Source organism: Crocuta crocuta, unplaced genomic scaffold (genome assembly GCF_008692635.1).
Source record: "Crocuta crocuta isolate KB4526 unplaced genomic scaffold, BGI_CrCroc_1.0 scaffold448, whole genome shotgun sequence".
Lineage (NCBI taxonomy): Eukaryota > Metazoa > Chordata > Mammalia > Carnivora > Hyaenidae > Crocuta > Crocuta crocuta.
Window position 1 is genome coordinate 2,951,297 of NW_027532411.1, and position 24,286 is coordinate 2,975,582.

At 39.6% G+C, this 24,286-nt stretch overlaps 1 protein-coding gene across 3 annotated transcripts in view; it reads right to left on the reverse strand.

Annotated features, from left to right (window-relative positions):
- SAMD12 (sterile alpha motif domain containing 12) overlaps positions 1-24,286 on the reverse strand; it is a 383,850-nt gene that overhangs the window by 56,579 nt on the left and 302,985 nt on the right. The window lies entirely within an intron of this gene.

The following is a 24,286-nucleotide window of genomic DNA, read 5'->3' on the forward strand; positions in this document are numbered from 1 at the left end:
CAATTGGGAGGAATGTTTGAATTATTATAAGACGTCCATCCCCCTCTCTTATTTCATCTTCAATCAAGGATATGGGAAAGCTGATGTTTGTACATCATATGGTCATGTTACAATACCCAGGGTGACAGCACGCTTCCCTGGCAGATGTCCCTACTAGCAGAGGAGCTCGCAGATGAGAAAAGGAAGGCCTCTGCATGGCTCGCACAGACCAAGTCCATCTGCCAGACTCCTGCACACCCAAACTCAGGGACTGTTGATTCTCATTTTAGATGCATTCTCAGAAAGCTGGCTAACTGCTTTTTAAATCCTCAGCAGATTAGAAATTGCAAATTAGTACACTTCGATGCTTGCGGGAAAATGACAGCTGTCAGCCTCCCAGGGAGAGAGGGATGAAAAATAAAAAGCCTGAAATGCAGGCACAAGGCCTGCAAAAACATGGCAGACCAGAGAGACGCCTTAAAGATGTTATGATTGTCGCAGTCAGTATTCTCATGTAACAACTCAGGAGCCATGGTTAACAGGCAGGGATGTGACCAACATATTTTAGAAAGATTTCCATCTAGAATGGTTAAGATGGAAAAAGAATGTTCAGTGCAGTGGTTCTCAACCAGAGAATGATTTTGCCCTCTAGGGGACATCTGGCAATCTGGAGACATTTTGGGTTGTCACACCCGATTGTGGGAGTGGAGGAGAGGGGTGGGTGCTGATGGTCAATGGGCAGAAGCCAGGGATACTGCAAAATATCCTGCAATGTACAGCCCTCCCACCCAGAGAAGTGTTCTGGCCCCAGATGCACACAGTGCTGAGAATAAGAAACCCTTGTTAATGGAACAATGTTGCATTAATTGAAAAATTCACTTAATGTGGCTCATCTCAGATGCTACCGATGCAGAAGGAGGAGGGGGCATCACTGAGTCATATCTGTCAAGTTGTTTATACCTATCAAGGCACCTTTGATCTATTTGATCTCCACAACAATCGAACGAGATAGCTAAGGGAGCAAGCACAATTTTCACTTTACAGACAGGATTTCTGAGAAACAGAAGCCAAAATGGTGTTTCTAGTGCTGAATCTTGTGCCTGTCCCACAAAACCACTGCTCTTTATATACACTTATTTGTAGAACAAAAAGGGTAGAATGCAAATAGTACTCATTGGTAATCTATATCAAATCTAATTTTAATAAATTAAAATGCAATCATGGGACTTAGGTTCATCTGTTCATTTGTTTTCCAAAGAGCTACTGAGCATGAGACCTGTGACATACACAGATACCCCCTCCTTCAAAGCCTTCAGGTCATAAGTACCTTATACTTGCTGACTGGACATGTTGTGGTGAGTCTGGATAATATTCTCCACCAATCCAAACAAAGCCTTGCAAACTCCCAAGTCCTTGCCCTGTGTCCCATTTACCTCATGCTGGAGTCACACTTGATTTCTAAGCAGGCTTTGCACATTTGTGTGATATATATACTTGCCTTTTCCTCTGCCCCTTGCACTATATTCCTCCTTCTTTCTCTGTAATCCAGCAAACTCATACTCCTTTTTTGGGATCCAGGATAAATATTCCCTAAAACCAGAGCTGGTAGCTTTGTCATCTGGGCTCCCCTATTATTCTGTAAATATCAGTACCATGTTAGTTACTATGTGTATTAAATTTATCTGCTTGCACCTCAGTCTTCTACCATTACACTGAGTCTCTTGAGGGAGGTCATATTGTGCTGATTTTTCCCTTTGCCCTTCCAGAGCCTTCTCCACTCTGCTCTGTGCCCTGGGAGGTTCACCCGGCGAACAACACCAGGGGGTTCCCTCTCCCTCTGGCTAACAATGGGGATTTGCCAAAGGGCAGCACCAGCAGGAGTTTTAGAAACCAGAAGAGGATTAATGGTGGAGTTTATCCTCTTCAGCTATGTCCAGGATAGGCCATCCTGGACTATCTATATATAGCTCACTGCGTGAGGCCCATGCATCTCCCAGAGGTGGCCGACAACTGCCGGCCTCTCTCCAGGTCCCAGGCCCTTACTCTTTCCCCTTGTGCATCTAGGCCAAGGGGTGGTAATGGCTCCCCACTGTCACGATGCCCCCGGGTACAGCACCATCCCTTGTGACTGGATCTAAACCCAGTCTGTACTTTTGCAATTAGCTCCCTTTCAAAACTCTCCTAAAATTACAGAATTTAATTGAGTCACTTCTCTCTTTTTACAAGTCTTACTCAATTTAGCATCCCAGTGTCTAACAATATACAATATATCGAACAAAAGATGTTCACTAAATGTTTGCTAAAAGTGTAAATGAATGAATACAGATGTTACAAAAAATTTTTTCACTGTCAGTCTCAGGATTTTTCATTTGCCAAAATAGCTGGTCTCATCAAAGGCTTCGATTTCCTCAGAAGTAGTGGATTACATTTTTGAACTCGACTAGACACAGTACCGCTTATTAGCATTGCTGTTCTTTGTCATTTTCAACTTTCAGAAAACAGAAATACGGTGACGTCTGTGCTTTCCCTAGAGCATCTAACAATTCTCCTTCTGAATTCTTCATTACAAACCTCAAACACAAAACAAAATCAAAGCATGAAACTGCTGTCCTAACCAAGCCCTGGTCAGAAGACTTCCACCTCTGAGGATACATATAATGACAGTTGAGTAGACAAGAAAGGGAAAAAATAAATCCAACGAGCTCTCACATTTCAGCAAAAGTTTTCACCCAAAGCGAATATGACACATTAAATGAGCATCAGCCTCAAAGACCTTCTTTTGGAGCCTCGTCGGTAGCTGTGTTTTCTAAGTTAGCAAATGCCTGCTGTTAATGTGAAAATTGGTTTCGACTTAATTTGGCAACCAAGAAAACACATTATTTTTTTTGTAGCTATTATGGTCCACAGTTAGCACTTTCCCATGCTGTCAGTGACTTGTAGGATTAATAGTAATTATAGCTACTGACCATTTCTGAAGTTTTTTTTTTTTTTTGCAGGAGGTGATAGGTCCTATACTGGAAACTTTTTAAAGGCTATCTTCACTACAAGGGAGGTATCACCCTGCTGCTCTTGAGAGGATACAGCTTGAGCCATGGGAAGGCTACTTGCAGAGTTGGGATTTCAATCTAAGTACGCTGACTCAGAAGCCAAAGATTGGAAACTGCCCTTCTGTGATCTATAGCTGCTCATTCCTAGTACCAAACAGAGACATGTATACACATGGGGACCCTTGAATTTTTGAGTCCATTATATACCTGTTCTTTTGGTGTGGAAGTGTTTGATTCTTAATCTGTTCAGGGACACCAAATTGCTTAGTTCTGAGAGTGGGTTTGGGATGATGCTAAGGAAGAAGGTAAAGAGAAAAATAATTTAAAAAGAAAGAGAAAAAATGAGAAGTTTTAAAAAGCAGGTGCCCAAATTTTCAAATGGTAAAGTGATATCTACCTGGTAACCAAATGCCATTTCTGTTAATGGTTTAAGAATCTTCCCCACCAAGAGGAAGAAAGCTCAAGGCTCATGCTAACTTGACTGTCTCTTTAAATGGTACCCAGCACCTAATATATTACATACACACTACAATGCAGAACAGATGGAACAGCATAAAGCAGATGCAGATCTGAAGTCTAAATAGAGACGAACAATTCTTCAGTTAACAACAAGAAAATGAGGTGGCAGCACAGACGACATGGAAAAGGAGCAGTTTCCACTGGAGAGAAGCTACAGGGAAATGCACACATTATCACAATGGAGCTGTGCAAAAAAGACTCTTTTGTGGCATTTGAAATGACATCCCTTATGTCTTCCTAGGGTACAAAACAGGCTTCCATGGAATACTCAGGAGGAAAGCCAAAGGAAATCTGAACATTTTAAGGCTATGGGTAGGTAAGAAGAGGTGCAAACAAACTACCCAGGGTTTCAATGGACTACTCGCAGAGCGCTCAGCTATTATGAGTACTTTCCACACCAGGGGAGGCACCCAAGTAATCATAACCATGGGCTAAAGAATAGATATTATTTCTCCTAAGTCGTACAATTTATTAGTTGTATTTTTTATAATTCTAACACTTTTACTTTATGGACATTCCCAAACATATACAAAAGTGGTGAGAACAGTATGATGAAATCACATTACAGTCCCTACCCCGTTTCAACAACCATCAACACCTGCCATTCTTGTTTCATTTCTTAGTCCCTCTCTACTTATTTCTCGTGGCATTTTTAATCATTCTGGATAAAATGCCTTTTCTTAGTTTCCCTATTTATAAAATGCACCTACTTCCTATAGTTGATGTTGGAAGGAAGGGTTGTAAGATGTTAAGGACAAAATCCTGCCAAAGGGAAGTATTTCAATAAATGTGCATTTTAATTCTTACGTGTGGACGCATAAAAACAATAGCACATGCTGCGAAAAGACTTTCATTGTCAAGTATCAGGGTAGAACAAAATAGGACAGGAATATTAGGTGCTTTTATGTTCTGGCATTGTTTTAAGTATTGGCTATTGGGAAATGCGAAACTCTTTGGACACACGTTTAAATGGAGTTAAGTAACAGAATCTGTTTCAAAGCACAGAGATGTGTACCTCAGAAAAAAATCTATTAGTTTGTCAGTCCACAAGCGCAAGGAGGTTGGCTTTTATTTGTCATATTGCCATAAATGCCACCAGAAGATGGGGGAAAATGGCTGCCTGCTTCAAGGAAGTTGATTTCTATGTTGAAGCCAGAGCTGAAGCACTTCAGGGGAAGGACCCCAGCAAAATAAAGAGAAGCACTTTTGAAAATACAACAGAAGTATCTTGTATATAAAGGCTTAGGCGATGCTGAGTAACGGGTCCTGCTCAGAGGCAGCCTGGCACATAGAAAGCAGTTGGCCTTACCATTGGGGCAGTGGGGAAGGAGATGGTGCTCTCAGGGCGCTGACAGTAAACGCATAAACACTCCTTAAAAGGCTTGCAAAAATGTAAATACATGGAACAGTCCTCTCCTAAGCCAAGAGAAGGTGGTTTTAATCATGTTATTTGAGACTTCCTTTACTTGGTGTAAGCTAAAGCCAGATTCCATTGCAATTGAAATAGTGCTACATTCTGTTGCTTAACATAAGTTTCAGTCTTATTTCCAGTTTTAGTCCAAGTTTCTTGCTCCGTTTCTTAAGAACACCTGCAAAAACCAACACAATCTCCTAGTTAACTCTCTATCCAAGTGCCTCTTGGTACCTCCCGTGGCTTTTGAACTATTGGCAACTTTACCATCCTTGGAGGGGTGTTGGTAATATCAACACTGACACCACCTCCTCTGTCTTCTATCGCTCCCAGGATCCACTAAAGAATATGCTCAAATCTGGGATTTCTGGCCATGTTTGCAAAATTTTCCACCCTAAAATGTGTCCTCATGTTTCATTTTAATGACATCAGTAATCATGTATCAGAGTAGTCTTTTTGGCTTTCAGAGTCAAAAAGGGAAGACAAAATTGTTATTATACAAAACATTCTTCAAGCCTAGGTGACCCGTTACAGTCTTCAGGATGCTCCTGGCTGATTGTTAGGATAACCATTAGCATGAAAATAAGATTGTGGCCATATGCACAAGGCTGAAATGGGTGAAGGCAGAGGCCAGGGGAAGAACACAAACTCAATGTACTGGAGTGACAACTGGAATCTTTAGGACTGTGACATGGGCCCTGCATGGTTTTATATGTCTTCCCAGGGCAATTCTGAGGCATACCAAAACTTACATTCCCCACAGCTGTTCTTACCTGGTTGGAGAACTGACTGATGGGGAAGGGAATAATGCAATTTTGTGGACCTGGCAGCATTGCAAGGTAAGGACTTCAATTGAGACATAACTGCCTTGTGTAGCATGGGAAGGACCACCAACAGAGTAAGGTTAATTCCTCAAGTACTTTCCTATGACCTCCACTATTTTGCTCTTCACATGGCCACAGGAAGTTTTATTATCCTGCACAGGGCAGGGCTCAGATTATGTTGCAATTCCTTCCAATGGTGATTACCTGAGGGAGCAGAAATGGGCTGAGATGAGGCATTTTCCTAATGAGAACATCCATAGGTCTGTTATCCCAGCCCTATCATCACTACTCAACTTGCAAAGTGTCCTCAACTCTCCTTAGGACTTGTACATCTTCAAAACGTCCACAACTGCTTAATTGATTAGGATTTGGCCAGACAGCTCCAGGTGGCTAATTGGTAAAGCAATCTCTCAAAGAGGATTCATCTTTAATTATGGGTATTTGACATCTTTATGTAGGTTTTATGAGATATTGAATACATTTTCACTAGACGTCCATTGAAGCCATATGGCAGCCCTGAATATGTGGAACAAATTGGGCATAATGAAACTTTATTTATTTGTTTATTTATTTACTTACTTATGTATGTATGTATGCATGTATGTAAGTATAACAAGATGTACTGTTGAGGGTACTTTTTACAAGGTGAGGCTAGAAATTCAGGAGTCTAGGTAGTAGAGAAGACATTCTCTCTATACTGCTTAAGGATAAATGGAAGAAGATATAAGGACCGACAGAGTACAAAGAGCAAGGAGAGAAAGAGATTCAAAACCAATTTTCCATATTCCAAGAGGAACATCAAATGCATAAAATAAAACAGTGCATTGATTGTGTGTCCTTGTTTTCACCTAATAAGTCAGCTGGAACTAGAGTACCTCTCTTTGGGTCCATTCATTTAATTCAATACTTATTTAGAATCTATTAGTACAGCAAGTGATATGGATCAGACTCATAACAGGCTCATGAACACTTAAGTGATCCACGAATGGGCATCAGGGACTCTGTAATTCTCCTAAAGTGTATGTAAAATCTGTATACAGGAATTTTTTCTCAAGAGCGAGTCCACAGCTTTAATGAGACTAAAAGCCTCATAACTGAAAAAAGGTCAAGAGCTACAAACTCCACATCCAAGACCGTAAGGCATACAATGTAAGACACCAAGGTGAGTGAGCAATGACTGTTCTTCCCCCACCGCAGCCATTTTAAGGAAAAGACATACACCCGAGTTATTCTGAAGAAAGTTAAGTAGAGTCCAAATCTAACATTATTATGATTCTCAGAAAATAGTTTTTACTCTCTGTAAGATAAAAAAATGTCCTAAAGAAATACAACCCAAAGTGGAAGATAAATAAAATCAGTTACAAATGAGAGGTTTAGAGAAGGTTAAGGCCATCTGGTTCCTATTACTCTTAAGCTAGGGTAGATCATTTTGTCCACCCGGGATGAAGGCGGCACTTGAACAGCATGTGGACAGAGTGGGCTTGCTAGGAAAGATGTAAACATGGAGAGAGCGTCATTCTCTGTTCCTCCTCACCTCTGGCTGTTGGAAGAGACACTGGGTTGGTTTTTCAGTGCACACTGCTATCTTATTTTTATTAATTGGTTTGAAAATAATATACAGATTTTAAATCAAAGATACCTAGGCCTAATTTTAAAGAAATGTTCTACAGGATTGGTCATTAAAAAAATCCTACAATATCCCTCCTCCCTCTCCCCAACTCCCCCCTCCCCCAGCCTATTTTGGCATTCACTTCTTTTTATCTCTAAATCACATACTTGGCTTGCTACTTTTTAAAATTTTTTAGAGAGCGAGAGAGAGAAAGTGACCAGAAAAGAGGGGCAGAGGGAGAGAGAGTTAGAGAAAGAGAATCTTAAGCAGGCTCCATGCTAAGCATGGAGTGGGGTTTGATCCAATGACCCTAGAATTATGACCTGAGCGGAATCTAGAGTCAGATGCTTAACCAACTGAGCCACCCAAATGCCTTTATATTGCTACTTTAAAGAAAGTGTCCAACTTGGAAAAAAGAAAAGAAAGGATTTCACACTATGAACAGCAGACTTATACATTTCTATAGCACATGTGCTTTCCATCCCCTCTTCACCCCAATACAGTAATTTTCACTAAATCAGGATGCAGTGTTTACATTATTATACTATTTAAATGCTAACCAAAACTGAGCACAGAGTCAACTACCATCAGGATTCCTTCCCTGAAGGACTGCTGTTTTCTCAGGAGGTAAAATTATCTTGTTTCTTCATTTGTTTGGTTTTCTAAATACTTCTGTCTCACTCAGCCCCAAATTCTTCACCACTTACATAAATACTCTGTCAAGATGTCCCATACTTTAGGTATTCTATCAATCTCATCTTCCTGGAGGAGCCTCTCCTGGAGCCTTGTTCTCAACTGAGCCTGGTGCAATCCATTCTCAGAGACTATTTTACCCTCTTCAGGAGCAAATCTTCAGCCACTGGCTGGGGCAGGAGTGCGGGAGTCTCCTGAGTCAAATATAAGGAGTGGGAGAGGGGGTGTAGGGGTCTGGTTGTTTCTCAAACTTTTCAGTGATCTTCTTTATTTTAGCTCAGATATTAATGCATTTACCATGTGCCTGTCTGCTTTCCAGCTTACAAAATGTGTGTACAGCCATCTTTCCTCTGCTTTCATGTCTTGATAGATTTATGTCCTTAACATTCTGTGGGGTTTTTTTTTTTTTTTGGTAGACAACAAATGTAGAAGTGTGTATTCAATCTGCCTTCATTGTTTTTGACAGTGTTTTAAAAATCAATATTAGTGAGAACCCAGGAGCATACTTTAAGTAGGCATCTCATCAATGGTTTTTGATAAGACAATAATCAACATACGCGTATCTGTTAACTTATAGGTGAAGAAAAAGAGGCACATTCTCCTTCAAATAGGTCATTTGCTAGATTGATATAAATACAGAACACCTTATGCCCAAGTCCATTTTTCACCTAACCCTCCTAATTGTAGGTTTTTGTAGAGCATTGCCTTCATGATAGTCTACAGCTGCTTTCAGGTCCCAAATACCTGAGAGTTGCTTCAGTCAATCAATACCTCTGTCATGCTCTATTACAGCTGATCAATATGGACAAGGATGCAACGAGCTGAAAGCAAGATGTTTTATTCAATCAAGTTTTTGGTCTCCTTTATTGACCCCAGTACTAAACTTCTCTGTTTACAAAACTTCTATACTCCTCTTGTTTTATTCCAGCTAGCAAAAATTGTTTGCATAAAAACACCTGCATATGCCTTCCTTCATGGTTTCAGATGGAGTCCTTCATGCTGAACAGATCTGGATCCTGGACTCATCTCTGCCCCTGTTTGTGTGATTTTGGGTAAGTCATTACCACTGTAGCTTATCTCCCATTTGTGCAGCAGGAGTTGATAAAACTCATGAACTAGTATTTCATGGGTCTGTTGGAGTCAGCAGACATATTTAGTGTGGTTGCTACAATAAAGGAAGTTTCTGGAATGCAACTGTCTTTAGTGATAGTGGGGGAGGGGAAAGTACTCCATAATCTTCTGCAGTAATCACTACTTCCTACTCTGGTAACATCATCAGTTTGCTTCAATAAATCCTATGACTAGGGGCACCTGGGTGGCTCAGTCGGTTGAGCATCCGACTTCAGCTCAGGTCATGATCTCACAGTTCGTGGGTTCAAGCCCCGCATCGGGCTCTGTGCTGAGGAATAGCTCAGAGCCTGGAGCCTGTTTCAGATTCTGTGTCTCCCTCTCTCTCTCTGACCCTCCCCTGCTCACGCTGTCTCTATCTCAAAAATAAATAAAACATTAAAAAAAAAAATCCTATGACAAAAAAAAAAAAGAAATCCTATGACTTTTCCACATCTTAAATGTGTTTGAGTTTTTTTGCACAATAATTATTCTATCATATCCCCTTGGTACTAGTCTCCTTTGAGTTTATGGGCACTGCAAATAGTGTTAGCCAAAATGCCCCAGAACCCTGGGGACAGCAGAGGTAGACCAGCTGTGTAACCACCTGAAGTCAGAAGGAGAATGTTGTGAAATAAGTGACCTTCCCCCTCTTTGTTTTTTTTCTTTGATCAAATGCCCAAGAATTAGCTGACTCTTCTTTCTATATATTTCCATTTCCTGAATAGACATTAGTGTCAGCAATATCATTACCACCCACTTTCTTTTCTCCTATCTTACTCTATGTTTGTCATATTTAAATTGTGAATTCCCAGAGGGTAGAATGGTCTTGCTTGAGTTTTCATCTTTCTAGATATTTATTTGGATTACAATTTTTGCAATGTACATACAGCATATCAAATGGAAACATTCTTCATTTTTATTTAGTCTTTTTTAAGGAGTCAGAGAACACACTGTGTGCTAAATTTTATTGCTCTTTGGAGCTTGGTTATTAAAAGGAAAATAAATGACACAGATTTAAGACAGTCTTTCCTAGCAGTCTCCTCTGTACATCCTTGAACATTCTCTAGATCATATGCTTGATCTTATAATCCAAAAGACAACAACAGTGATATAAGTCTTGGATTACAGAGAGAAAGGACACATAGCAAAAACCAGAAAACAAACAAGGATAAAGAAGAGATATTTATACCATGAGCAGGCCAATGAGTAATTGTATCGGTTGAATATAATTGCTGGGTAAGTGGGGGTCACAGGAATTTCAACTTTAGGCCAAATGGATCAGGGGTAAATTATCATATCTCTTATTATTAGGCTGGGAAGCCATGATTCATTGTTGGAATCAACAATGCATCTATCACCAGTTCACGATATACAAAATCATACATAAGCCCTTCTTAGATCCTGTCCATCCAGCTCCCCTCCCATGTAATCAAAATTCTAAATTTTGTGTTAATCATTTCCTTATTTTTCTTTATAGTATATACACAAATTTTAAAGCATAGAGTGAAATCTTCCTGCTTATGAAATTTATGTAAACTTCATATAAATGGAATTCCAGATACTGTATAGGTAATTCTTCTGTGACTGGCTTTTTTGGTCAATATTATTCAACCATGTGGACACACACAGATATGGTCCATTTGTTTTCCTCCTGTATAGAAGGCTATTGTATGAAGATGCCACAACTGATTTATCCATTCTAAGTCAAAGGATAATTGGGTAATTTCCAGTTTTCTGCTATTAAAATCAACGCCGCTAGAAGCACTCTGGTTACCTGTCTCTTGATATACAAAGTGATTCTCTAGGTCATGTGTCTCTAGAACATCCCAAACCATGTGGAATAGAAGTTGTGAGCTAGCATCCTCATTTTGATCTTGATTTTAAAGAGGCTTTAAAAAATATTTCACCATCAAGTATGATGTTTGCTATAAGTTTTTTATGGGTATACTTTATCGGGTTAAGAAAGTCCCATTTGATTCCTAGTTTGCTAAGAATTTTTAAAGTTTTATTGAATTTTTTTTTTTTTTTTTTTTTGGTATATACTGAGAAGCCATAAAGCTTCCTCCTCTAATTAGTTGACATGATAAATTACATTAAATAATTTTCTAATAACAAACTAATCTTGCTTCCAGGGATAAACTCAAATTTATGATATATCATTTTAAAGTCCATTGCTTAATTTGGCTTGCTAATGTTCTTTTAATGGTTAATGTTCTAGATATTTGAATGGTGTGTAATTTTATTTTCTTATACTCTGTGTCAAGTTTTGGATCCAAGGTTAATATTGGCCTTGTAGAGTAAGTTTGGGAATATTCCCACTTTTTCTGTTGTCTAAAAAGACTTTATGTATTTTGGATTGAATATTTGGCATAACTCATATGTAAGACCTTCTGGTCTAGTGTTTTCCAGTAGAAAAAAAAATTATTACCAATTTCATTTCTTTCATGGTTAAAGGATCATTTTTCTTCTCAAATTAGTTTTGACAGTAAGTATTTTTAGAATGTCCATTGCACACAAATTTTCAAATTTATCTGCATAAAGTACTTGATAATTTTACCTTATTATCTGATTAACATCATGTGCCCTTTATAGACCCTTTACATTCTTTATGTTATTTGTGCAATTTCACTTTTTCTAATCTTACTAATTCATTATTCTTTTCACAGCATTGGATTTTGATGTTGGTGATCCTCTATGTTTGTTATCTTAATTTTACCCCCATTATCTTTGGGTTAACTCTGCTCTTTTTCTAAAGTTTTCAGTTGATAATTAGTTCACTAATTTTTTTTTCTAATATAAGCATCCAAGGCTATAAATTTCTTATTAAGTACTACTTTAGCTTCATCCCATATATTTTGTTTAGTACTTATCATTTCCATAGTTTCTATCATAATTTATTATTTGACCTAAAGGGTGTTTAAAAGTGGATTCTAAAATTTATGTATGTATCCATTTGCCTTTTTATAGCCAATTTGCTCATATTTGTATGATAAAATGGATTCTTTACTTTGGTTGAGATGGACTTTATCCCTTACAACACGATTAATTTTTATAAATTCCTGTGTCTTCCTCAAAGGAATTTCTACTCCCTAATTGTTGGAACAGTGTTGTCCATAAGTCCTTGAGGTCAAGCTTGTTGTTTGTGCTGTTCTACTTTTCTATATTCTACTGAAAACCGTTAAGTAACAACTTTCTACTATGATGTGGGGTTCTATATTTTTCACTGTAACTATGTTCATTTTAGTATTTGAAGCTATACTATTCATTACATATAAATGCAACATTATTATAGTTTCCTGAGATATGCTAACTTTTAAGGAAATTCACCTCTTTAGTGTGTTATTTTTTGCCTTTAATAGTATGTTTGCTTGTTCTATTAATGATGGCTTTTGTTAGGTTAATGTTTGCCTGTAATACCTTTTTCTAACCTTCATGTTTGACCATCCTGTGTCCCTTATGAGCAACATATAGCTGGATTTTGTGTGATTGTGTGTGTGATCATGTGTTTGTGTTTCAATCTAGTTTGACAATCTGCATCTTTTAAACAGGGAAGGATAATTCAACTGCGTTGATTTTTGGTTACTGAAATATCTGGATTCATTTTTACAGTTTTATCTTGTGGCATCTGTTCCATTTTTAACTATTTCTATTTTATTACCACTTTTCTTTCTTGACTTAATGAGATTTTTTGTTTCTGAGGTTTTTCTCTCTCTTTGGAGTTTTTCCTTCTATGAGCTTAGAAATTATAGACCGTGGAATTTAAGAAACAAAACAGATGAACACAGGGGAAGGGAAGGAAGAATAAGGCAAAAGCAGAGAGGAAGACAAACCATAGAGACTCTTAAATACTGAGAACAAACTGAGGAATGCTGGAGGGGTGTTGGGTGGGAGATGGGTTAGAGGGGTGCTGGGCATTATGGAGTACACCTGTTGGGATGAGCTCTGGGTATTATATGTAAGTGATGAATCACTGGGTTCTACTGAAACCATTATTACACTATATGTTAACTAACTTGGACTGAAATAAAAAGAAATTATAGACTACATGTACCCTCCATCACTTGGAGTCATGAACAGCAGCTTTTCTGTGGTGTAGGTCTTTTTTTTTTTTTTTCTAATTCACCTACTAAGCATGTCACCTTCTGGGGTCCTGGCTTTTTGTAAAGGCCTTTCTGTAAAGACTCAACTTCCCATCCTGCTCAGGATCTGTTTTAACTCCTGTCGATCTCTCTCCCACACTGGTCATAGCACTAAAACTTAGACCAGAGGATGCTAACGGTAGAATCTGCTTACTCCCGGGAAGTAGAGTTTTCTGGATGTTCCTTGACTTTGACTGTTCTTCCCTCTTTACCTGTCTACCTTTCCAGCTATTTATCTGTCATCTAGCACACTTAGGTGCAAACTGGGAGGGTTTTCCCTAAACATTTAGCCATTCATCTTGCTAGAAACAGAAGATCATGCTTTGGTTCTGATGCAATCATATCCTTATGTAGTTTTGACAGGTTTATGCAAGCCTGGGACAAAGGGGAAAAAGTAATATATTTGATTTGTATGTCTCCTGAAAGATTTGCAGAATTAAACTCTCAGATAATATTCTTTAGGGAATCAAGGAAACAAAAGGAATGAACCTTAATAAAATGCCTTCCTTCCACTATGCATATTATGTTCATATACTCACTTTATTTAATCCATATAACGACTCCATGAGATACTTATTATTACCCTCATTTTATGGATGAGGTACCTGAGATCACATTTTGAAGTTATTAAATTACCGAATTGGGATTCAAACTGTTGCCTATCTAATTCCACAGTCTGTACCCTTTCCTGAGTTATGCTGCCTTTCTCCAGAGGGCTCTGAGGGATTCCTTTTGGAGTGGGTAGAAACAATCCTGGTTAGTCTTTCCCTGGTAATTTTCATAGCAAACAATGCAGCTATTTACCCGGCGTTGGTTAGAACTCTGCTAATTGCTAGCACTCATTCTGTTAGCAAACATGGTATTTATTGACTCCAGAAAGAGTCCAGATTGTGGGAAAACATAAACAGTGATAAAATACACAAATGCTTTCAAAGCCAACCTTTGTTTGGGCCCTAGTGTCATGCAGTTTTTATTTTTAACTGTCATTTTTACTTTTGACCAAATCTCTCCCATTTAACACTCTTTAAACCTCTGAGAGTAATTAAGCCTTCCATAAAATCTCTTGATGTCAGTTCATATACTAAATCTCATAAAAAATATATATCTGTTTATGCAAGTACTGATGTTGCCCTGCGGGCCAAGCCTAAACTGTTATCGAAGGCCACTTTGCCAAGTCTAATGGATGACACAAGAGCGCCATACATAAGCTAATCTTATTTTATCTCTCTTTTATCACTGTGGAACTTACCACAGGCAAAAGGTTGAGAAAAAGGCTCTCTCTTCCTGCCTCTCTATGGTTCCCCTTTTCCCTAGTTTAACCTGAATGTCTAAAGTGGATCCAAGAAAGCTCCAGCATCTTGGCAGCTTAGAGAACAAAGCATAAAGATGACACATGGGCCCATTTCCACTGGTTTTGTCACTGGACCATTCACTGGTCATTGGCTGCCTTGCCAGTGGAACATAACATTTCTGCTCAGAACCAGGTTGGAAGCAACATATTCCAACTCACTCTTGAGACATATGGGAAGGGGTTAGAATTTGGATCATTATAATTTAGGGGTCAGTGATCACAAATGCAAACCAAGCAAGGCAAGTTTTCTATTTCAAGGCTTCATACGTGATCAAAGACACCAACATGGCAGCGTAAAGTGAAGAGAAGTGAAGGTGCATTGTTTCCATGATATGTAGCCATATGCATCTGAAAAGTGGCTCCTCAGATGTTGTCATCCCCTGGCTTATAAAAGGCTCTAAGTCCTTCTTTGTGCAAGGTTTGCCCCCAAATAGAATTTAGAGGGAAAAAAGTATTAGCACGCCCTCCCAGTGGATGTCTCTAGTTCTGATATTAAAACAAAATGGGTGTGTTTACATAATCTGGGCATTCAGGGAAAAAATTACGCAGTTCTGTGTAATTTTCCCCAGAGTTGAAATTGAACAAAAATCAATTGCACATCTGGGTCTGGGGCTGCTTCAGTCTCTGATGCAAAAATGAAGATGAATTCCAAGTGATCAAAATGCGCAAAAGTGCTCACCCCTGACAATTTTTTTCCTCCCTGGAATGGAAATTATAACAACTGTTTTTCTGAAAGATAAATTACAATCAGCTGGTGTTAGTTTTATTATTTTTAAGACCTTCTACTGATCACACTAATAGTCTTTTATTATTGAGTACTCATGAAAAGAAAAACATCCTAACATTTTCCCATGATTTTAACTGGAAGGAAATCTAGATCAAACTGGGGTGTGCCTTGTGTATTTTAATATTAGGCAATAATCATACACTACCCTCTTCTCATTAATGTTTATGATGGCCATTAATTGGAGATGGTTACATGAGAAGTGATGCAAACCCTGTATCTTTTTTTAACATTTAAGCAAATGTAATTTTTATATTTTGTTTTTATTTATTTTTTTGAGAGAGTGGGAGAGGGAGGGAGAGAGGGAGAGGTAGAGAGAGAATCTTAAGCAAGCTCCAAGCTCAGCACGGAGCCCAGTGTTGGGGCTCAATCTCACAACTGTGAGAGCATGCCCTGAGCTGAAATCAAAAGTCTGATGCTTAGCAGACTGAGCCCCACAGGCACCCTGAAAGTTTAATCTTTAAATCTAGGTATTTTAAAGCAGTATAGACTTTCCAACTGAGGGGCATAAAACAGTAAGCTTAGAGAAAGAAGATAAAGACAGATGATATTTCCATGGGCTAGAGTGACTTAAAGAGAAACTCAAACACTGTATCTTTTTAACATGATTAAAACATGATTAAAACAATTTTTTATATTTATGTTTGAGAGAGAGAGAGAGAGGGAGAGAGAGAGAGAGTGTGCACACAGGTGGGGGAGGGCAAAGAGAGAGGGAGATACAGAATCCGAAGCAGGCTCTAGACTCTGAGCTGTCAGCATAGAGCCCGACGCGAGGATCAAACCCACGGACTGCCAGATCATAACCTGAGCCGAAGTCAGACACTTAACCAACAGAGCCACCCAAGTGCCCCTAAACTTGATTTTAATCACCCATTTCAGTCCACATTGGAATTATGCTCTGAACTACAGCAAAAACTGTAATTGTCAGATACAGAACTGAAATAGTTAATTCTCATTTTCCTTATTTTGACATTGTGGCATGCATTGTCAGTGTTTTATATACATAAGAGGGAGTAAGTAAAGTCTATTTTAACATTGTAATCAAGACATGCATATTTGATGCATTTTGCTGATTTCTTTGCAGCACAATCCTGTTCATGTGCATCTGAGAGGTCTGTGTATCCTTGGGGAGCGGCTCAGGGGAGATGTACTGCTTGACCCCGAGGGATTCACTCCACCAAAGAAATAGTGGGGTCAGCAGACACCTTGAGCACAGACAGCAACACATTCCAACCCACAGACATGTGACTTACCTTGGCAAGTTTCTCATCTGCAAATAATTCTCTTCGAAAGGGTATTACTGGGATTCAGAGCAGACCTTTGCACTTTCTCTCCACTGGCACATGGGACTGGGCCATTTTAGTGTTGGTGATGGGGGGTGGGGAGCAAAATAAATGCTTGTAGGCTTCATTTTGCTTCAAGTGCCCAGATAAACCACAAAATCAATAGTCGTAACATTTTCTTTAGCTGAACAAGGAATTCCAAAAGCAAATCCCTCTGTAAATGATAGCACAACGTCTTCATTCTTAGTCAAAACAGACTTTTGAGTCCAGTTGTTATGGTGTTAGAACAAATGCAAAGCATTCCCCTAGTGCCATTTTGTAGCCAAGCAACTCAGAGAGGAGCACGGTCACTCAGAACACATGCAGCTTATCTCCAGTCAGCTGTGTTGCCCACTCTGTGCTACCAGGGCAGCGCAAACTCAAGTTCGAGATAGAATCAAGGACAAAATTAACATCACTGCTACCTCTGGGGTGATTTTGTATTACAGCCCTCGGGTAGAAATATAGCAAAGGTGGCCTGAATGCTGCTGATAGTCCTTAATGACCTTGGACAGGGTTGGGGGGAGGTTATGACTCTGGACTATCAAGCTCAGGAGCAATAAAAAAAAAGTTGTCGGTCAACTTCCCAGAGCAAGCTCCAAGCAGCAGCACAAGGGAAAGAAAAGGTTCAGGAGTTCTTCAGAAATGAGAAGAAACAGGTCTGAGAACACACATAAATGGTGGCAGGAGGTTATTTTCTCATTAGGCAACAGATACTTATCTGAACTGTATGACTATATATGTACTGTGCCTCAAACACTCTACGTTCTCTAGAAAGTGTAATTGCAGGCTACGTCAACCACCAGCTCAGGAGCAAGTATCTCCATGTTTTTAGTTTAAGTGGCAGACAGGCACACTCTGGGTCCCCAAGTGGAAATCTCAAGGCTGCCCTCCCTCATTATCCTATGTCAGTGACCTCATCCTAATAACATCCTTCACGGCACCTTAAGTTTACAGGGACACAGTTCAAACTCATTCACATCTTATCTAAATTCAATTTCAGGAACAGCTATTGGTATCAGTCAAGAGAATATCATAATTTCTCTTTAATAACTATGGAAACAGATGCAAAGATTTTCCTAAGGTCAGCCAATTAGCTTACTCTAGAACTGAAAGGGTCCTGAGAGAACTCAGTCTGGCCTCTAATTTCACAGATTAGGAAGTAGAGGATGAGAAAGAAAGGTCACGTGGTGAGTAAGAAAGACAGAAGTGACAGACCGAAGACTCAGAATCCAGTGCTCTTTTAAAATGTCATGTTGCACATGTCTAGACAGGAGGCCTCCCTCCTTCAGGGCTTTCCCATGTGTAGTGGATGTGGGTCTAGGAATGCAAGTGCTGTGAGGCAAGAACTCTTTCTCTCTTGCTCACTCTTTTACCGTCAATTCCTAGTGCAGAAAACATTCTGTGATAGGCATGTAATAAATGTTAGGTGAATGAATGGATGTCTTCCAGTAGATACTAGGCATTTTTAGGAATAAATTGCTGACATTGGGTTCACTGCTCTCAGCCCAGAGCCTGTTTTCGATCTTCTGTCCCCCTCTCTCTGCCCTTGCCCTGCTTGTGTTCTCATTCTCAAAAATAAAGAAAACATTAAAAAAAAAAAAAAAAGGAATAGATTGCTGACATTTGGCATAAGTAACAATCTCTTGACTAGAGAAAAAGAGGATATATCATCTATATGCTGTCTTCTCTATAAATGACATGAAATATCTAGAAGTACCTTAGAAAACTGCCTTGGATGGGGGAGGGGTTTTGACTCAGTGCTGAGTGGCCCCAGTCCTAGGCTCCCTTAGTATGACTCAGTAGACCTCTTAGTGAGTAGGATTCCAGGGATGGTTAGAAGCCAGTCCCCAATTTCTAAAGCCATACCTCCTCTATCCTCCCTAAAGTTTGCTCAGCATCCAATTTTCTACATTAAAGGCTAAGTTTGTCTCCAGGGAGTCATGTTAAACTATATCTCCTCTCCCACCATGTAGGTATGGAGAGCCAGTTTTGTACAAAAGTTGTATCCTTCAGGTGCTTTTGGTAGAAATGAGGTCAATACCACTGAAGACTATAATGATCTCTGTTTTAAGGCAAGTGATTTGGGGAAAGGGGTAAGCAATTGGAATTGAGTGACACTGGGTGATAATAGCTTAATTTGCTTTGGTTATAGTTCAAGTCCTCTGGCTTCCATTTTCTTGTCTGGCCATCATGACTCTATACTGTAAGGAAGAATGATTATTTCACTTTTTTCAGAGAGGAAATTGAGGTTTGGAGTGTGCTACGTCACACATTCAAGGTCAAACATGTGAAAGAAACTTGAACTCAGGTCTTCTCATTCCAAGTCCATTTTCCTTCCCATTTTTCTATGGACGTGAGGTCCAAGCCAGGTCACAGCTCTTCCTGCCTCTGATCTCCCTGTACAGGCTGGTGCAGGCTATCTGCCGAGCAGGTTGAAAGCTGGGCTCTGGCAGCTGGCCATTTCTTCTATGATCCAAAGAACATGAAACTTCTCTGTAAACCCAACCTGTCAGTCTTCTGCAATTTGTTTCTCTTGCCTTTCAAACATACATTTTGCTCTAAGCTAACAGAAATCAGAAATCGTTGAAGTTGAAATTCCAATTAACTCAGGCTGTAAGTGCTGTAACTATACAGGAGTTTTTGTTTTTGATGAAATGAGAGGGAACCTCAAATGTTACAGGAATTTGTTGAAACTGGACACAGATCCGGATTCAGAGGCTTTAGCCAACACCACCCAGTTGTTCCTTCTAGAAACCCAGAAAGAGGTGCAGGTTTTCAAAGCAAACTGGACTATTTTTATTAGGCAGGCTGTTTTCATGAACTGTGGTTCCTTGGCATATTTTCACTTTATCTTCTCATCAGTCAGATATATTTTGTATTTTTTTTCCTCTTTTCCTTTTAAGCAGATCATTTAAGCCCAGATTAGTCATCAGGTAGGATGAGCTGGACATGACTGCTACCATGGATTAAATATACAAACAATAAAAATTCCAATGAGCCTAGATATATTACAAATAAATCTAGTTCTAAGTGTGACTGCATGTGGAATTTCACTTTATACTTGGCTAGAACTCATGGAGAAAATTACTTGGTACTCTTTCTCTGGCACTTTACTTTTAGGGGAAGTGTTGTCTCTTGGTAAAAACAAGATATTGCTTTTCAGACTCATTTAGAATTTATTCTGTGATGTGTTAATGACATCTTTTGGGACACTGATCAACAAATATGGTTTGAGGCCCTACTATGAGGTCAGAACCACACCAGGCATGCAAGGAATATAATAGCCAGAGAGAGATAGTCTTATTCTTTAGGGACTGATGGACTAGCTTTGGCAGGGTAGATACACAGCCCAAATGTTCTATTCCTCATTTGCACACCCATGAAAGATGCAGCGAATCCACCATGGCATCCTTCACACATACCCAGTAAATGGTCTTGCAATCTTCATCTAATCAGCCATATCCAATCCGAATTGGTACAAGAATGAGGTGAAAAACTCACTGGCTGCACCTGAAATAGTTCGTGAGGCAAAGCTAAAGACAAGAATAAGAAAGACCAAGTGCTGAATCCTAGGGAAGGGCAGTACCTTTAGACTCAGGTGATGAGCCTGTTATAGAGAGGGTTTCCGTTGGGTCTTGTGAGTATGGCCAGAACTTAGAGAGATGAAGGGGAATAGAATTAACATATTCCAAATGTTTCACAGAGGAGATGAAAATGGAATATGAATATGGAATAGGGGTTGCCTTGGGATTTCAGAGTACAGTTCTGTTCTCATTACCTGGGAATTTCATTCAAAGACATCCCCTATTGTGGTTATGTTCTGATGCATACATTCTAAGTATGGAGACATAGTGGTTTCTGATCTACAGATGCCCAATGGCACCCTAAAGTATTATGTATCACAGTCTGGAAGGCGTATTAGTGCATTCTCAACAGAGATGACTCTGAGTCATAACTTTCATGTCAATAAAATGGGTAACTTTCTTTTTTTTTTTTTTAAAGTTTATTTATTTACTTTGTGAGAGAGGACATGTGAGTGAGCATACAGGGGAGGAGTAAAGATAGAGGGAAAGAGAATTCCAGAGCTGGACCTGGGGTTTGATCTCATGAACTGTGAGATCAGGACCTGAACTGAAATCAAGAGTCAGATGCTTAATTGACTGAGCCACTAGTCACCCCAATGGTTAATTTTCTGCCAAGCTCTTTAAATGAAGCTTTTCCAAATATATTCCTTTAGATTCATTAAAGGCAAACCTGATAGTCACTTTTTGCCCCCTTTATGATAAAATGAAGAAAGCTCCAACTTTCTTGCACTTCTTAAAGATAGATGAAATAAGCCAACCTCCCTGTCTTCTGCAGTTTGGGCGTGGACCTTGCCTGAGGCAGGACTGGCTATGATGACCTCATAACTTCCCTTCAAGTGGTAAGATTCTATACATTTTCCCACTGAATTGGACAAGAATCCACATATCCTGTTTTGAACATGTGCACAATTAGATTGACATGTGAATGATTGTGATTCCCTGATGGATCTCTGTTCACTCCAAACTTCATCCACAGGACATTTTTGACTAGACAAAAAGGAAACATCAAGACCAACTGGAAATGATGGTGTAAAATTCATTAAAATTCTCTTGGAATTACCAGCGGTGACAGATTATATACTCAGCATCACTGTTTTCTAGAAAATAGCCTATAGGAGAATCTTAGAGGAGTAGTGGATAGAAAGTCCTCTGATGCTGTAACTCCATGATCCCATGCAGATAAGTGATATTGCTACAGTTTCTTCTAATTTCTGTGTGGGTTCAGAAGTGTGGCTTCTGATATATATATCCAGGCTGGCTCCTCCTGATTTACTATTTGATTTCTCTGCTTTTAGTCATGTTTGTTCAGAAATGGTTGTAAGAAAGAGTCGGGAATATTAGCTGCATGGGTGGACTTCTGGATGGCATCTCACAATTCTGAGTGGTTTTGTAATGCATTTTGCCCAAACTGTGCGGTAGGCACTCGTGAATCGTGAATCTTTCCATGGGAAATCAGATAGTGCCCATAATTCTAGTGATCATATAAACTTTGGGAGAACATAGGATTTTTTTTTTTAAAGAAGTAGGTAAGGGGTGCCTGGGTGGCTCAGTTGGTTAAGTGTCTGACTTTGGCTCAGGTCACGATCTCGTGGTTTGTGGGTTCGAGCCCCATGTCAGGCTCTGTGCTGACAGCTAGCTCAGAGCCTGGAGCCTTTTTCAGATTCTGTGTGTGTCTCTCTCTCTGCCCCGCCTCTGCTTGTGCTCGCACTCTCTCTCTCTCTCCCAGAAATAAATAAAAACATTTAAAAAAAGTAGGTAAGCAGAAAAAGCTAAACAACCCAAAAAGCAGATTGAATGTGTTGTATTTAATGAACTATGAGTGTTGCCGTTAAAACACAAGAAACCAGTGCTATTTTCTCAGGTTGCCATATATCAACAAACTTTCCTAAGACCTTTTTCCCCTTTCTTATTTAAAAATTTTTTTTAATGTTTATTCATATTTTGAGAGGCAGAGAGCATAGGCATGGGAGGGCAGAGAGAGTGAGAGAGGAAGACAGAGAATCTGAAGCAGGCTCCAGGCTGTCAGCACAGAGCCCAATGCAGGGCTCAAACTCATGAATCATAAGATTATGACCTGAGCCAAAGTCAGAAGCTTAACCAACTGAGCCACCCAGGTGCCTGGACCTTTTTTCCCTTTCTACTATTTTCCTTCCAAAAGGCCTGATAATTTAGACTGGCACTTTTTTTTTTTTTTAATTTACTTTGAGAAAGAGGGAGAGAGAAAGCACAAGCAGGAGAGGGGCAGAGGGAAAGGAGGGGGGGGGAGGGAGGGAGAGAGAGAGAGAGAGAGAGATTGATTGATTGATTGAATCCCAAGCAGGTTCTGCACCGTTAGTGCCAGGACCTCGATGAGGGGCTGAACTCATGAAATGTGAGATCATGACCTGAGCAGAGATCAAGAGTTAGACGCTCATGTAACTGAGCTACCCAGGTGTCCCTAGAATGTATAGATAATGTGGCATAGTGGAAATGAACACAGGCTTTGGAGATAGCATGGGATCATTTCAATACCAGATCTCTTTCTTCCTAATTGTGTGGCAGTAGCAATTTGCTTACATATGTTGAGCCTTGGTTTTCTGATTTGTAAGCTGGGAGTAATAATTTACCAATTTCACAGGATTATTGCAGAGACTGAATGGGATCTAGTCCAGTACCTGGCACAGGGTGGGTATATGATAATTGCTAGCAATTGCTATTGTAAAAGTCTGACCCTTTGGGAACCCTCATTTGATACTTGGAGAAAGACAGGGCATGGCTGGTTGTATAACAGTGATGCTTGAGTTTGGTGGGTGGGGGCAAGCATGTGTTAGAAAGATGTGTTGGGCTTTTCTCTCCAAGAGACAGTTAGGGATGGCAATTTTCTTGTCTTTGCTGGGGACTGCTCATGTCTGAACATGGTTTGTTTCCTGTTTCTCATCAATCTGTCTTCCTTTCTTCTTGTGAAATCCATCCAGCCTTTTCCTTCCAGTATCTTTAAGAAAAGTAATAAAGGCCAATACTACCACTCCCTTACTCTACAAAGATGAGAACATTTTCTTCTCTTACCCCTGAGGCAATGTGTCATAAGCTGGCAGAGTTCTCCCGCTCCATTAAGCTAGGAATCTAGGGTGGTGGACCAGGAGGCTGTGAATATGAAGGGGATGGATCAAGAGAGGAAGGAAGAAAGCATGGGTGTCAGGTGGATTTGTGATTCTTAATCAATCTATGCACTAGAAGAACTAGGTAGATTTCATCTGAGAATGGTAAGAGAGGTTTGGATAAGTCAGATTAAGAATATGCAGTCCAGAGTCCATCACAGAGCCTATATTCAGAATCAAAAGTTGGTTTCTCTGGTGGGTATTGCATCTGCAGTCACCAATCTGTGCCCACCATGTTGAGTACAGTCGGGAAAGCAGCCTGGTTTGATGAATCTGAAAGAAGCCTCTTAAACCCTTGCTTTACCATTTACTATCTCTCTGACACTACACATTTTTTCCTCAGCTTTAATACTGAACTGACTTAAAGACTATTTAAGATAACATACGTGAAGCACCTTGTGCCTAGAATATAAGAAACGATCAGCAAACTCAGTATCTGGAAGCAAGAAATGAAGGAAGAATGTTCTCTAAAACTAACAGCAAAATAAAAAATGAGCAGGCAGAAAAAAAGAGCTAAAGACAAAAAAAGAGCTCTATGAAAAGAGCTGGGATAATGCAGAGAGTCAGAGAGAAACCCTGACTTTGACATTCATCATCACCTACCCTTCTGATAGAATCAGCTGGTTCCCAGTTTTCACTCACCTGTATAACTCTGGTATTAATTTGTAACAAATAGTAAAGTGGGGGGGACTAGGGGAAAAGGGTCATTCATGTGACACATCTATAGGGATTTTTGTTGTTGTTAGATGCTTTGATTTACTGTTACCACTGCTT